The sequence below is a fragment of the Suricata suricatta genome, chromosome 12, assembly GCF_006229205.1.
Source record: "Suricata suricatta isolate VVHF042 chromosome 12, meerkat_22Aug2017_6uvM2_HiC, whole genome shotgun sequence".
Lineage (NCBI taxonomy): Eukaryota > Metazoa > Chordata > Mammalia > Carnivora > Herpestidae > Suricata > Suricata suricatta.
The window spans coordinates 58,018,348-58,035,060 of record NC_043711.1 but is presented as its reverse complement, the minus strand read 5'-3'; the positions used below and the strand labels follow the sequence as shown (position 1 = coordinate 58,035,060).

The 16,713-nt window shown below is 40.4% G+C and overlaps 1 protein-coding gene across 1 annotated transcript in view; it reads right to left on the bottom strand.

The window, feature by feature from the left end:
• NINL (ninein like) overlaps positions 1–16,713 on the bottom strand; it is a 239,084-nt gene that overhangs the window by 28,305 nt on the left and 194,066 nt on the right. The window lies entirely within an intron of this gene.

The window sequence follows — 16,713 nt, the reverse complement described above, 5'->3', positions numbered from 1 at the left end:
ACCACAAGGGGAGAACTGGAAAACTAAGTGATTCAATTAAACATAATAATATCCATATGATAGGAGTTCCAGAAGAAGAAGAAAGAGGAGAAAGGGGTACAAGGTTTACTTGAACAAATTATAGCTGAGAACTTCCCTAATTTGGGGAAGGAAGCCAACATCCAGATCCAGGAGGCAGAGGGAACTCCTTTCAGATTTAACAGAAATCAATCTTCTCCATGACATATCATAGTGAAACTGGCAAAATACAAAGGTAAACAGAGAATTCTGAAAGCAGCTAGGGACAAATGGGTCTTTAACCTACAAGAGAAGACACATAAGGGTAGTAGCAGACATGTTCACTGAAACATAGCAGGCGAGAAGGGAGTGGCAGAAAATGTTCAACGTGCTGAATAGGAAAAATATGCAGTCAAGAATCCTTTATCTAGCAGGGCCATCATTTAAAATAGAGTAAGAGATATAGGCTTTCTGAGACAAATAAAAAAGAAAGGAGTTCTCTCTGCAAGAGATCCTAAGGGGGGACTCTTGTGAATGGAATGCTGCAAAGACTACAAAGGACCAGAGATATCACCACAAGCATGAAGACCTACATATAAAACAATGACATTAAATCTATATCTTTAAGTAATAACACTGAATCTAAATGGACTAAATGCTCCAATTGAAAGACACAGGGTATCAGAATGGATTAAAAAATAAGATCCATCTAGGGGGAGAGGCCAAGACAGCGGAGAAGAAGGGAGCTCTGTAAACTTCCTCTGTCCCATCTATCGAACTGAGAAGGACATTACTCTCATCTGCAAGAGTGGAAGGAGAAAATACAGACTCCAGAAAGAAGACAACTTCAAAGATGCCTGAGTGAGTGAGTGAGTGTGAACTGGGGAGACTGGAAAACAAGACAGCCGGAGAAGGGCAGGTGGGAGCCCCAGCCCAACACAGGGAAAGCGCGTGGAGCCTCTGAGAGACAAAGGGAAGAGAAAGAAAAACTGAACACATTCATAGTGCTGTCTCTAGAGAAGAGATAAAGAACGTTTAACCCTGCACAGAGAGAAAAACTCTCACTCCATATATAACCACTGGGCAGTGTGAATCCCGAACCTGGGTGGCACAAAGAAAAATCAGCCCCCACCCCTGTGTGATCCTGGCAGGGAGTTGGTGGCAGCGGCTGCTTTAGGGGCACCTGGTTTCCACAGCACATCTTGCCTCTGGCATTGGCTGCGCAAATCCCGAATCCCGGATGCCACCAGGAAAAAATAGACCCCGCCCCTATGCGATCCAGGCAGGGAGTTGGCAGCAGTGGCGGCGGGGACACACACTGGGGCTGTGGGAGCACGCACCTTGTTTCTGGCAGCGCACCACGCTTCAGGAAGCAGCAGCATGAATCCCAGCTGGCGCCAAGAGAATCTGCTCCCTCCCCCTACGTGATTCCGGCTGGGAGATGGTGGTGGCAGCTGCTGGGGCGTGCACTTCACCTCCTGCAGCGCACCTCGCCTCTGGCAGTGGCAGCGCAAATCCCAGCAAGCACCAAGAGAAACTGCCCCTCCCCCTACAAGATCCCAGCTATGAAGCCCCCAAAGCCAGTACATCTTATCTGTGGTAGCATAAAAGCACATGGACTAGGATTTGGAAGAGAGGGAGGCCTGGAAAATACAGCTTGGCTCACCCACGGCACAAGGAGATGGACTCATAAGAGTGGCTTGCAGTGATTAGTTCCAGTGGAGCTACTGGGTGCCACCATTCTACTCTCCATCACCAAGGTGGAGCCTCCAAGAGCAGACCCCAAGACCTGCCTACATCAAAACACGCCTATCCACTAGGGGGAGCTGCTGCTTTTTTTGTACTTATTTTTTACTATTATTACCTTTTTACTCTTTTTTAAATTTTTTAAATTTTTACTCTTAAGTTTCTTTTTCCTTTCTCCCTCTTTTTTTTTTTCTCTTGCCAGCCAGATATATTCTCCCTTATCTCATCCTTATCTCTTCCCTCAACTGCTTATATGCTTTTAGATGGTCCATTGTCCTTTGTTGTCTGTGACCCCCTTTATTTTTTTCTTCTCTTCTCTTCTTTTCTTCTCTTTCCTCTCCCTTCCTTTTATTCTCTTTCTTTCTCCCTTTAAATTTGTTTGTTTGATTTGTCCGTGTGTTTGTGTGCTTCTGTTCCCTATGTGTTTGTCTGTTTGTCCAAAAGCAACAGAATACACATTCTTTTTGAGCGCACATGGAATATTCTTCAGGATAGATCACATACTAGGTCACAAAACAGCCCTCAATAAATATAAAAGAATGAAAAGATGACAGTCCAAACTCTTTGGGATGCAGGAAAGGCAGTCCTAAGAGGAAAATACATTACAGTCCAGGCCTACCTCAAGAAACAAGAAAAATCCCAAATACAAAATCTAACAGCATATCTAAAGGAACTAGAAGTAGAACAGCAAAGAACCCCAAGGCCAGCAAAAGAAGATAAATAATAAATACAGAATCCACCCCCCCCCCCAAAATCAGTAGAAATGAAACTAAGAATGAAACTAAGAACTGTTTTTTTTTGAAATAACAAAAAAATTGATGATCCCTAGCCAGACTTCTCAAAAAGAAAAGAGAGAGGACCCAAATAGATAAAATCACAAATGGAAAAAGACAGATCACACCCAACACCACAGAAATACAAAAAATTATTAGAGAATACTATGAAAAATTATATGTCAACAAACTGGGCAACCTGGAAGAAATGGACAAATTCCTAGACACCCACACAATACAAAAACTCAAATGGGAAGAAATAGGAAATTTAAACAGATCCATAACCAGTGAAGAAATTGAATTCGTTATTAAAAATCTTCCAACAATAAGAGGCCTTGGCCAGATGGCTTCCCTGGGGAATTCTATTAGACATTTATAGCAGAGTTAATACCTATCCTTCTTAAGCTATTCCAAAAAACAGAAACAAAAAGAAAGCTTCCAGCATTCTACAAAGCCAGCACTACTTTGATTCCCAAACCAGAGACCCCATAAAAAAGGAGAATTACAAACCAATATCCCTGATGAATATGAATGCAACAATTCTCAACAAGATAATAGCAAGTCAAGTTAAAAAGTATATTAAAAGAATTATTCACCATGGTCAAGTGGGATTCATTCCTGGGTTGTAGCCCTGCTTCAATATTTGCAAATCAATCAATGTTATACATCACATTAATAGAAGATGCAGAAAAAGCATTTGATAAAATACACATCATTTCTTAACAAAAACTCTCAAGAAAGTCTGGATTGAAGGAACAAACACTTGCATCATAAAAGCCATATATGAAAGCCCACAGCTAATATCATCCTCAATGGGGGAAAACTGGAGAGCTTTCCCTCTGAGATGAGGAACATGACAGGGATGTCCACTCTCACAACTGTTGTTTAAAATAGTGTCAGAAGTCTTAGCCTCAGTAATCAGACAACAAAATGAAATAAAAAGCATCCAAATTGGCAAAGAAGGAATCAAACTTTCACTTTTTGTAGATGACATGGAAAAGCCGAAATATTCCACCAAAAATCTACAAAGTGCTACAAAGTCACAGGATACAAAATCAATGTACAGAAATTGGTTGCATTTCTATACACCAATAATGAAGCAATAGAGAGAGAAATCAAGAAATTGATCCCATTAACAACTGCACCAAGATGGGGCACCTGGGTGGCTCAGTCGGTTGGGCCTCTGACGTTGGCTCAGATCATGATCTCACAGTTCATGGGTTCGAGCCCCACATTGGGCTCTGTGCTGGTAGCTTGGAGACTGGAGCCTGCTTCCGATTCTGTGTCTCCCTCTCTCTCTGCCCCTCCCCACTCATGCTCTGTCTCTCTTTGTCTCAAAAATAAATAAAACATTAAAAAAAAAAAGAAACAATTGCAAGAACCATAAAATACCTAGGGATAAACTTAACCAAGAATGTAAAAGATCTATATGCTGAAAACCATAGAAGACTTACGAAAAAAATTGAAGAAGATACAAAGAAATGGAAAAATATTCCATGCTCATGAATTAGAAAAGTGTTGGGAGCTGCCGAGTTTTGGCCGCCTCAGGCAAGGATATATCGCTCTCCAGGGAGCGACCAAAAAAACAAGATTTACATCTGGAGGCTAGGAGAGTGCATTTCCTGATCCAGGAATCGGAGACAGTCATACTGGGCCAGACGAGAAAAGCCAAAATGAACAAAAGATCAACCACATTCGGGTTTATGTAGCGTTAATCCTCCCCTGCCCAATATTGCAGACAAAAGTCTGGGCGCTCCTTTTGATGCTGTGTTCGGAGTTTCAGTTTTGGTCTCCCCTTTTTCTAATAATCATTTGACTCTGTTACCTGGCAACCAACCTGGGTCAGTTTCCCGCCCCAAATCCTATTTCGGTGTGGATTCTTTTCTTAATAAAGGGGGGGCTTGATCAAAAACGCTTGACTTGCCTCACTCTCTGCATCTCCCTCCTGCCCTATTTCTCTCTCCCTCCCTCAGGAACGGACCCACAAGGATTTACCGCCCCGCTGGCCAGGGTGGAACCGGACATAGAAGAACAAATATTGTTAAAGTATCAACACTACCCAAAGCAATCTACACATTCAATGCAATCCCAATCAAAATTACACCAGCATTCTTCTCAAAGCTAGAACAGACAATCCTAAAAATTTGTAGGGAACCACAAAAGACCCTGAATAGCCAAAGTAATGTTTAAAAAGAAAACAAAGTGGGAGGCATCACAATCCCAGACTTTAGCCTCTACTATAAAGCTGTAATTATCAGGACAGTATGGTATTGGCACAAAAACAGACACTCAGGCAAATGAAATATAATAGAGAACACAGAATTGGACCCACAAATGTATGGCCAACTAATCTTTGACAAAGCTGGAAAGAGTATCCAATGGAAAAAAGAAAATCTCTTTTTTAATGCTGGGAGAACTGGACAACACTCAGAATGAAGCTGGGCCACTTTTTTACACCATACACAAAAATAAACTCAAAATGGATGAAAGAACTAAATGTGAGACAGGAAACCATTTAAACCCTAGAGGAGAAAACAGGCAACAATTTCTTTGACCTCAGCCATAGCGGTTCCTTGCTTGACATGTCTGCAAAGGCAAGGAAAATAAAAGCAAAAATGAACTACTGGGACCTCATCAAGATAAAAAGCTTCAGCACTGCAAGGGAAACAACCAACAAAACTAAAAGGCAATTGACAGAATGGGAGAAGATATTTGAAAGTGACATATTAGATAAAGGGTTAGTTTCTAAAATCTATAAAGAACTTACCAAACTCAATACCTAAAACACAATCCAGTGAAGAAATGTGCAAAAGACATGAATAGATACTTTTCCAAAGAAGACATCCAGATGGCCAACAGACAAATGCAAAGATGCCCAACATCTCTCATCTTCAGGGAAATACAAATCAAAACCATACTGAGATATCACCTCACACCACAGTGGCTAAAATTAACATTAAGGAAACAACAGATGTTGGCGAGGATGTGGAGAAATGGGAACACTCTTGCACTGTTGGTGGGAATGCACCCTGATTCAGCTGCTCTGGAAAACAGTGTAGAGGTTCCTCAAAAAATTAAAAATAGAGGAGCACCTGGCTGATTCAGTTGGTTGAGCAGCCAACTTAAGCTCAGGTCATGATTTCACACCCTGTGAGTTCAAGTCCTGTGTCAGGCTCTGTGCTGACATCCCATAGCCTGGAGCCTTCTTTGGTTTCTGTGTCTCCATCTCTCTCTCTGAACTCCACTGCTCGTTCTCTCTCTCTCTCCCAAAAGTTAAAAAAACATATTTTTAAATTAAAAATAAATGAAAAATACAACTACCCTACAACCCAGTAATATCACTACTAGGAATTTATCCAAAGGATACAGGAGTGCTGATTCATAGGAAAACATATACCCCATTTTTTAGAGCAGTGCTTTCAACAACAGCCAAATTATAGAAGGAACCCAAGTGCCCATCAACTGATGATTGGATAAAGAAGATGTGGTTTAAATATACAATGGAAAACTACTTGCCAATGAGAAAGAATGAAATTCTGCCATTTGCAACAATGTGGATGGAATTGGAGGGTATTATTCTAAGTGAAATAAGTCTTCAGAGAAAGACAGATATCATATGCTTTCACTCATATGTAGAACTTGAGAAACTTACCAGAAGACCATGTGAGAAGGTAAAGGGAAAAAATATTTTCAAACCATAAAATACTCTTAAATACAGAGAACAAACTGAGGATTGATGGGGGGGTGGTGGGAAAGAGGAGAAAATGGGTGATGGGTACTGAGGAGGGCATTTGTTGGGATGAGCACCGGGTATTATGTAAGTGATGAATCATGGGAATCTACCCTCGAAACCAAGAGCACACTGTATACACTGTATGTTAGTTGACAATAAATTATATTTTAAAAAATAAATAAATAAAAATGAATCAATTGATCAATCAAGAACAATAAAAAAATAGAAACATAATACTAGTTCCAGTCTCTGGTCTGACAGGCAAAGAGCTCTATCTACCCAATAAGAAAAAGGCTGAGTAAATTGAAAGCAACAACTCCTCTTAGAATCCTTCAGAGAACTGCAGTCATAGGGTAAACCAACACCCTGATAACTGGAGAGACAGGCTAACAGTTCACAGCTTACCAGAAGGGGGACCCATAAGGATGAATCTTGGAGCCCACGCCTGGCTGGCTCCAAGTTAAAAAGTCATGGTCTCAGGCGAATCCTCAACTTTCCTGAGACATACAAGGTTCTTGCCCTAACAACAGAGAAAATTCCCTCAGCCTTCTAGTAGGAGTAAAGTAATGGCTATGGACTGAACTGTGTCACCTCTAAATTTCTATGTTGAGGCTCCTAAATCCCCAATGTGACTGTATTTGGAGATAAGGCTTTCAGGAGGTAATTAATTAAGGTTAAATGAGCTCATATGGGTGGGGCCTTAATCTGACAAAACTGTGACCTTTTTTTTTTATTGCAAATTAGTTTCTTTTTTTCATAATATTTTATTGTCAAATTGATTTCCATACAACACCCAGTGCTCTTCCCCACAAGTGCCCTCCTCCGTCACCACCACCTCTTTTCCCCTTTCCCCCTTTCCCTTCAACCCTCAGTTCATTTTCAGCATTCAATAGTCTCTCAAGTTTTGTATCCCTCTCTCTCCCCAACTCTTTTTCCCTCTTCCCCTCCCCCTGTTCCTCCATTAGGTTTCTCCTGTTCTCCTGTTAGACCTAGGAGTGCAAACATATGGTTTCTGTCCTTCTCTGCCTGACTTATTTCGCTTAGCATGACACCCTCCAGGTCCATCCACTTTCCTACAAATGGCCATATGTCATTCTTTCTCATTGCCATGTAGTACTCCATTGTGTATATATACCACATCTTCTTGATCCACTCATCAGGTGATGGACCTTTAGGCTCTTTCCATGTTATGGCTATTGTTGACCTGCTGCTGGCCTACAGGCACATGAAACGATGCTCAGCGTCACTCATCATCAGGGAAACACAAATCAAAACCACACTGAGATACCACCTCACACCAGTCAGATTGGCTAAAATGAACAAATCAAGAGACTATAGATGCTGGCAAGGGTGTGGAGAGATGGGCACCCTCCTACACTGCTGGTGGGAATGTAAACTGGTGCAGCTGTTCTGGAAAACAGTGTGGAGGTTCCTCAAAAAACTCTCCATAGAACTCCCTTATGACCCAGCAATAGTATTGCTGGGGATTTACCCATGGGATACAGAAATGCTGATGCATAGGAGCACATGTACTCCAAAGACTGTGACCTTTTAAGAAGTAGAGCACTGTCTTTCTCCCTCTTAGTGCCCATCCTGAAGAAAGGCTATGTGAGGACACAGTGAGAAGGCAGCTGTCTGCAAGCCAGGAATGGGGCTCTCACAAGCAACAAATCAGCCAGCACCTTGTCCTGGAGTTCTGGCCTCCAGAGCTTTGAGACAATAAATCATTATTGCTGAAGTGCTCCAGCCTGTGGCATTTTGTTATAGCAGCTGAAGAAACTAACGCAGTGGCCATTCTGAAGGACATGTGGAGCATTCTGTTCCCCTACTGCTGACAAGAGAAACTACTTTACTTGAGCTTAACCAACCCGAGCCCCTCCAGCCTTTCTGTCTAAGTACACACCACCTCTCAGAGTGGCTGAAGTAATAGTGACAACACGTAATGCTGGCAAGGATGTCAAGAAAATAGATCACTGAGTGAGAATGTAAACTGTTCCAGCCACTCTGGATAACAGCTGGGCTGTTTCTTCTAAAACTAAACATGGAAACTACCATTTGCATGCATGGTGAAATGAAACCTTATTTTCATTAAGAAACCTGCATAGTCAATCCTTATCAAAATTGCACCAATATTCTTCTCAAAGCTAGAACAAACTATCCTCAAATTCTTATGGAACCACAAAAGACCCCGAATAGCCAAAGTAATATTGAAGAAGAAAACCAAAATGGGAGGCATCACTATCCCAGACTTTAGCCTCTACTACAAAGCTGTCATCATCAAGACAGTATGGTATTGGCACAAAAACAGACACATAGACCAATGGAATAGAATTGAGAACCCAGAACTGGGCCCACAAATGTACGGTCAATTAATTTTTGACAAAGCAGGAAAGAGTATGCGATGGAAAAAAGACTGCCTCTTTAGCAGGTGGTGCTGGGAGAACTGGAAAGCAACATACAGAAGAATAAAACTAGACCACTTTCTTACACCATACACAAAAATAAACTCAAAATGGCTGAAGGACCTGAATGTGACAAGAAACCATCAAAACCCTCGAGGACAAAGTAGGAAACAACCTCCTTGACCTCAACCACAGCAATGTCCTCCTTGACACATCCCCAAAGGCAAGGGAAATGAAAGCAAAACTGAACTCTTGGGACCTCCTCAAGATAAAAAGCTTCTGCACTGCAAAGGAAACAATCAAGAAAACTAATAGGCAACTGACAGAATGGGAAAAAATAGTTGCAAATGACATATCAGATAAAGGGCTAGTATCCAAAATCTACAAGGAACTCACCAAACTCCACACCCAAAAAACAAATAACCCAGTGAAGAAATGGGCAGAAAAAATGAGCAGACACTTCTCCAAAGAGGACATCTAGATGGCCTACGGGCACATGACACGATGCTCAACATCACTCATCATGAGGGAAACACAAATCAAAACCACACTGAGATACCACCTCACACTGGTCAGAGTCACAAAAATGAACAAATCAAGAGACTACAGATGCTGGCGAGGGTGTGGAGAGACAGGCACCCTCCTCCACTGTTGGTGGGAATGTAAACTGGTGCAGCCGCTCTGAAAAACAGTGTGGAGGCTCCTCAAAAAGCTATCGATAGAACTCCCTTATGACCCAGCAATAGCACTGCTAGGGATTTACCCAAGGGATACAGAAGTGCTGATGAGTAGGGGCACATGTACCCAATGTTCATAGCAGCACTGTCAACAATAGCCAAATCATGGAAAGAGCCTAAATGTCCATCACCTGATGAGTGGATCAAGGAGATGTGGTATATATATATATACAATGGAGTATTACATGGCAATGAGAAAGAACGAAATATGGTCATTTGTAGGAAAGTGATAGACCTCGAAGGTGTCATGCTAAGCGAAATAAGTCAGGCAGAGAAGGAAAGATACCATATGTTTGCACTCATAGGTCTAGAAGGAGAACAGGAGAAACCTAGTGGAGGACCAGGGGGAGGGGAAGAGGGAAAGAGAGTTGGGGAGAGAGGGATGCAAAACTTGAGAGACTATTGAATACTGAAAATGAACTGAGGGTTGAAGGTGGAGGGGGGAAAAGAGGTGGTGGTGATGGAGGAGGGCACTTGTGGGGAAGAGCACTGGGTGTTGTATGGAAACTAATTTGACAATAAACTACTTAAAAAAAAAAAAAGAAACCTGCATAGTAATGTTCAGAGCAGCTTTATTTGTGATAGGCCCAAACTGGAATCAGCCCAGCTGTCCTTTAAATGGTGAGTGATAAGGGCTCAGTCGGTTGAGTGTCTGACTTCAGCTCAGGTCATGATCTCAGTTTGAGAGTTCAAGCCCCACTTCGGGCTCTGTGCTGACAGCTCGGAGCCTGGAGCCTGCTTCAGATTCTGTGTCTCCCTTGCTCTCTGCCCCTCCTCTGCTTCGTGCTGTCTCTCTTTCTCAAAAGTAAACAAACATTGAAGAAAAAAAAAAAAGGTTTAAAAAGTGAGTGTTGGAGTGCCTGGGTAGCTTAGTCAGTTAAGTGTCGAACTTTGGCTCAGGTCATGATCTCATGGTTCATAAGTTTGAACTCTGTGTCAGGCTCTGTACTGACAGTTCAGAGCCTAAAGCCTGATTTGGATTCTTTGTCTCCTTCTCTCTCTGCCTCTCCCCCACCTCTCGCTCTGCCCTCTCTCAAAAATGAATAAACATTAAAGAAATTTTTGAAAATTAAAAATAAAACGTGAGTATGAAGCTGTGGGACATCAACACCACAGACTAATATTCAGCAATAAAAGGAAGTTATCATACAGGCAATGCTTAGATTAATCTCCAGGGAATTGTGATGTGAGAGAAAAGTCACTCCCAAAGGTTACATTCTGTGTGAATCTTTTTAAATAACATTTGAAATGATAGTTTTAGAAATCAAGGACTTATGAGTGGTTGTCAGTGGTTGGGGCTGGGGGCAGGGAGGAGGTAGGTATGACTGTAAAAGAACAACATGAAGGATCCTTGAGGAGTTGAACTGTTCAGTATCTTGACTGTGGTGGTGGATACACAAAACCCACAGAGGTGATAAAATCATATGGAACTCAATACACAAATCCCCCCACACACACACAGACACACAGACACATACATACACACATGCATGCATACATATGCACAAACACATATACCACATACACAAAGACACATACATACAGACACAAACCAATACAAACATACATACACAGTCACACACACATGAGTACACAGTAAAACTGGGGAAATCTGAATAAGACTCATGGATTGTATCAATATCAATAGCTTGGTTATGATATTTGTTATAGGCTAATTTCAGTCCACCCTAAATTCATATGTTGAAGTTCATACTCTCAATACTTCAGGATGTGACTGTATTTAGAGACAAGGTCTTTAAAGAGGTGATTAAGGGAAAACAAGATGCTATGAATGGACCCTAATCTGATAGTGTTCTATTAAGAAAAGAGTAGGATATCAGCGTGTAAGAGGGAAGACCATGTGAGGACACATGAAGAAGACGGCCATCTACAAGAGAGGCTTCAAGAAATTAACCCACCGGGGCACCTGGGTGGCTCAGTGGTTAAGTATCTGACTTCAGCCCAGAAGATGGTGTCGCAGTCCGTGAGTTCGGGCCTCATGTCGGGCTCTGTGCTGACAGCTCAGAGCCTGGGGCCTGCTTCAGATTCTGTGTCTCCCTTTCTGTCTGCCCCTCCCCCACTTGCACTCTCTGTCTCTCAAAAATGAATAAATGTTAAAAAATTAAAAAAAAAAAGAAATTAACCCACCAACCCCTTGATCTTGGACTGCTAACCTTGAGAATTGTAAGGAAATATATTTCTATTGTTTAAGCCATTCAGTCTGTGGTATTTTTTCATGGCAGCCCTAGCAGACTAATATAGATATTACACTACAGTTTTATAAAATGTTACCAGTGGAAGATTCAAAACCTTTGGGATGCACCAAAAGCAGTCATAAGAGGGAAGTTTATAGAGATACAGGCCTACCTCAAGAAGGAAGAAAAATCTCAAACACACAACCTACCCTTACAACTAAAGGAGCTAGAGAAAGAAAAACAAACAGAAACCAAAACCAATAGAAGGAAATAATAAAGATTAGAGCAGAAATAAATTATATAGAAACTAAAAAAAAAAAAAAAAAGCAAAAAGCAGAACAGATCAATGAAACTAAGAGGTAGTTATTTGAAAAATTAATAAAATTGATAAACCCCTAACAAGACTAATAAAAAATAAAAGAGAAAGAACCCAAATATATAAAAATCACAGAAGGGAGAGGAAAAATAACCAACACCACAGAAATACAAACTATGAAAAATTATATGCCAACAAACTGGACAACCTGGAAGAAATGGATAAATTCCTAGAAACATATAGCCTACTAAAACTAAAAAAAGAAAAAGAAAATTTGAACAGACCAATAACCAGTAAAGAAATGGAATCAGTAATCAAAAGTCTGCCAACAAACAAAAGTCCAGTATCAGAAGACTTCATAGGCAAATTCTACCAAATATTTATTTTTTAAGTTAATTTATTTATTTTGAGAGAGAGAGAGAGAGAGCATGAGCAAGGGAGAGGCAGAGAGAGAGAGAGAGAGAGAGAGAGAGAGAGAGAATCCGAAGCAGGTTCTGTACTATCAGTGCAGAGCCCGATGTGGGGCTTGAACACATTGAACTGCAAGGTCATGACCTGAGCCAAAACCAAGAGTCATATGTTTAACCCACTGAGCCACCCAGGTGCCCCAATTCTACCAAACATTTAAAGAACAGTTAATACCTATTCTTCTCAAACTACTCAAAAAACTAGAAAAGGGAGGAAAACTTCCAAATTCATTCTATGAGGTTAGCATTACCCTGATACCAAAACCAAAGACTCCACTAAAAAAGAGAATGACAGGCCTGTTTCTCTGATGAGCATGGATGTGAACATTCTCAACAAAATACTACCAAAACAAATCCAACAGTACATTAAAAGAATAATTCACCATGATCAAGTGGTATTTATTCTCGGGTTGCAGGGCTGGTTCAGTATTTGCAAATTAATTTGCAAAACTTGCTTATTTATGTAAATGTGGCACATTGCATTAATAAAAGAAAGGGTAAGAACCATATGATCATTACAATAGATGCAGAAAAAGTATTTGATGAAGTGCAACATCCATTCATGATAAAAATCCTCAAAACTAGTTTTAGAGGAAATATACCTCAGCATGATAAAGGCCACCTCTGAAAAATCCAGAGCTAACATGGGATTTGAAAACTGAGAGCTTTTCCTCTCTGGTCAGGAACAAGATGGGAATGTCCACTACTTTCATTCCACATAATACTAGAAGTCCTAGTCATAGCAATCAGACAACAAAAAGAAATAAAAAGAATCCAAATTGGCAAGGAAGAGGTGAAACTCTCACCATTTGCAGATGACATGATACTATACAGAGAAAACCTGAAAGATTCTACCACAAAAACTGCTAGAACTATAAAAGAATTCAGTAAAGTTGCAGGATACAAAATCAATTCACAGAACTCTGTTGCATTTTATACATCAATAATGAAGAAGCAGAAAGAAATTAAGGAATCCCACTTATAATTACACAAAGATAATAACATGCCTAGGAATAAACCTAACCGAAGAGCTGAAAGACTATAAAACACTGATGAAAGAAACTGAAAAAGACACAAAGAAGTGGAAAGACTTCCACACACATGGGTTAGAAGAACAAATATTGCTAAAATGTCTATACCACCAAAAGCAATCTACACATTTAATATAATCACTTTCCAAATGCCAACAACATTTTTCACAGGACTAGAATAAACAATCCTAAAATTTGTGTTTTTTTCAATGTTTTTATTTTTGAGAGACAGAGAGAGACAGCATGAGCAGGGGAGGGTCAGAGAGTGAGGGAGATACAGAATCCTAAGCAGGCTCCTAATCCTAGCTGTTAGCACAGAGCCTGACACGGGGCCAGAACCCATGAACTGCGAGATCATGACCTGAGCCGCAGCCGGAAGCCGGAAGCCGGACGGTTAACTGACTGAGCCACCCAGGCGCCCCAGGAATCCTAAAATTTGTATTGAACCACAAACAGCCCCAGATAGCCAAAGCAATCCTGAAAAAGAAAAGCAAAGCTACAGACATCACAGTTCTGGGCTTCAAGTTATATTACAAAGCTATAGTAATCAAAACAGTTTGGTACTGTCACAAAAATAGACACAATGATCAATAGAACAGAAGAGAAAACCCAGAAATGAAACCACAACTATGGTCGATTAATCCTCAACAAAGCAGGAAAGATTATCCATTGGGAAAGAGACAGTCTCTTCAACAAATGATGCTGGGGAAACTGGACAATGACATGCAGAAGAATGAAACTGGACTACTTTCTTTCACCATACACCAAATTATACTGAAAACGGATTAATGACCTAAATGTGAGACCTGCAACCAGCATGATCCTAGAAGAGAGCATAGACAGATCTCTGAGATCAGCCACAGCAACTTCTAGATATACCTCCTGAGGCAAGGGAAACAAAAGCAAAAATAAACTACTGGGACTTCATCAAAGTAAAAAGCTTCTATAGAATGAAGGAAATAATCAACAAAATAAAAGGCAGCCTATGGAATGGGAGAAGATATTTGCAAATGACATATCTAATAAAAGGTTAGTATCCAAAATCTATAAAGAACTCATCAAACTCAACACCCAAAAAACAAATAATCAATTTAAAAATGGGAAGACCATGTGAATAGACAGTTTTCCAAAGAAGACATCCAGATGGCCAACAGACACAGGAAAAGAGGATTAACATCACTCATTACCAGGGAAATACAAATCAAAACTACAATGAGATATCACCTCACACCTGTCAGAATGGCTAAAATCACAACACAAGAGACAACAGGCTTTGGCAAGGATGTGGAGAAAGTGGAAACCTCTTGGACTGTTGGTGGGAATGAAAACTGGTGCAGCCACTCTGAAGAACAGTATTGTGGTTCTTCATAAAGTTAAAAATAGATCTACCCTATAATCTAGTAGTTGCACTACTAGGCATTTATCTACAGAATACTAATTCAATGGCATACATACTAAAAATACTAATTAAACAGCATATATACATTCCAATGTTTATGGCAGCATTATCTACAATAGCTACATTATGGAAATAGCTCGAGTGTCCAACGACTGGTGAGTGGATAAAAGATGTGGAGTGTATGTATGTAATAAGTACACACACACACACACACACACACACACACACACAGACACACAGAGCTATACATGCAATGGAATATTATTCAGCCATAAAAAGAATACAATCTTTCCATTTTATTTTTTATTATGACTCAGATGGGGCTAGAGAGTATAATGCTAAGTGAAAAAATCATAGAAAAGCAAATACCATATGATTTCACTTATGTGGAATTTAAGAAACAAAACAAAGGAGTGGCACCTGGGAGGCTCAGTTGGTTAATTGTCTGACTTCAGCTCAGGTCATGATCTCACAATTCATGGGTTTGAGCCCCATGTTGGGCTCTGTGCTGACAGCCAAGAGCCTGGAGCCTGCTTCAGATTCAGTGCCTCCCTCTCTCTCTCTGGCCCTCCCCCACTCATGCTTTGTCCCTGTCTCTCAAAAATAAATAAAATATTAAAAAACTTTTAAGTAACAAAACAAAGGACCATAGGAAAAAAGAGAGAAGCAAACTAAGAAAGAGACTCTTAACTACAGAGAACTGATGGTTCCAGAATGGAGGTGAGTGGGGGTATAGGTGAAAAAGGCAATGGGGACTTAACAGTGCACTTATCATGATGAGCACTGGGCGCTGTATGTAAGTGATGAATCACTATACTCTGTACACCTGAAACTAGTATTACACTGTATGTTAACTAAGTAAAATTTAAATAAAAACTTTTTTTAAAATGTTACCGTTGGGGGAAACTGATCAAAGTCTTTAAAGGACTTTGCTATATTTCTTATAACTACATGAGTCTGTAATTATCAATAACGGTATCATTTTAAAAAAGAATATTAAAAAAGAAAACCAAGAATGACACACCTCAGCTTGTGTGCTTCCTCCTTAATAATCCACCCAAAAGCCAGTAATGGAGACCAAGTAAGAAAAGCATCTGTGTAAGGGAGCAGAGAGAGGACCAGTGTGGGGTCAGTGCTGAAACAGCAGGAAGGGTGTTTATGCATGGGGTAAGGGAGATTAATCAACAGTAAGTAGATCTTCTGAGGATAGAAACCAGGATTCTCATTGTTGGAGATATGAGTTACAAACATGGAACGGGAGAAACTAGGATCATCCTAAGATATTAGGTGGGAACTGCATATATGGGTTTGAATTTGTGGTTTTCAATAGAGATATATAAATAAATATTCATGAATGATATGCACATTCATTCATGAAACTCTAAGTACATACACACTCCCTAACTCTATCCACTAACTATGCCTGGAAGTGGTGATGCCCCAGGAGCAGTGGGCAATCCTGGTGCCCAGGTCTTGGTATCCAAACAAACTCCCTGGGGGAGTAGCTGATTATAGGGTTCAGGCAGGAGAAGTATTAGATGAATCTGGAATGTCCAGGGGTACCAAAAAGAAAAGAAGTGCTCAACAATGATCTGTGTCCATCTGGAGGACCAAAAACCACTGAGAAGGGGCTCTCATTGGCCAAATCTGAGACAATTTGAGCACGAAAATAAATATTGATGGTAACGTATTATAACCCATTGAGTAAAACAGGAAGCTAGGATAGTAATATCATGATGTAATGAATAAATAAGTAACAGAGAAGAAAGTTCTTCCTTACACATTTAAAATACCAATAAATACAAAAGGAATGGTGGAATTAGTTACCACCCGGCCACCATCATAGCAAGAAATAAAGGATGCTAAAATAAGGGGATAAGTGTTTGATAGGGAATATTATGTAAATTACATAATACT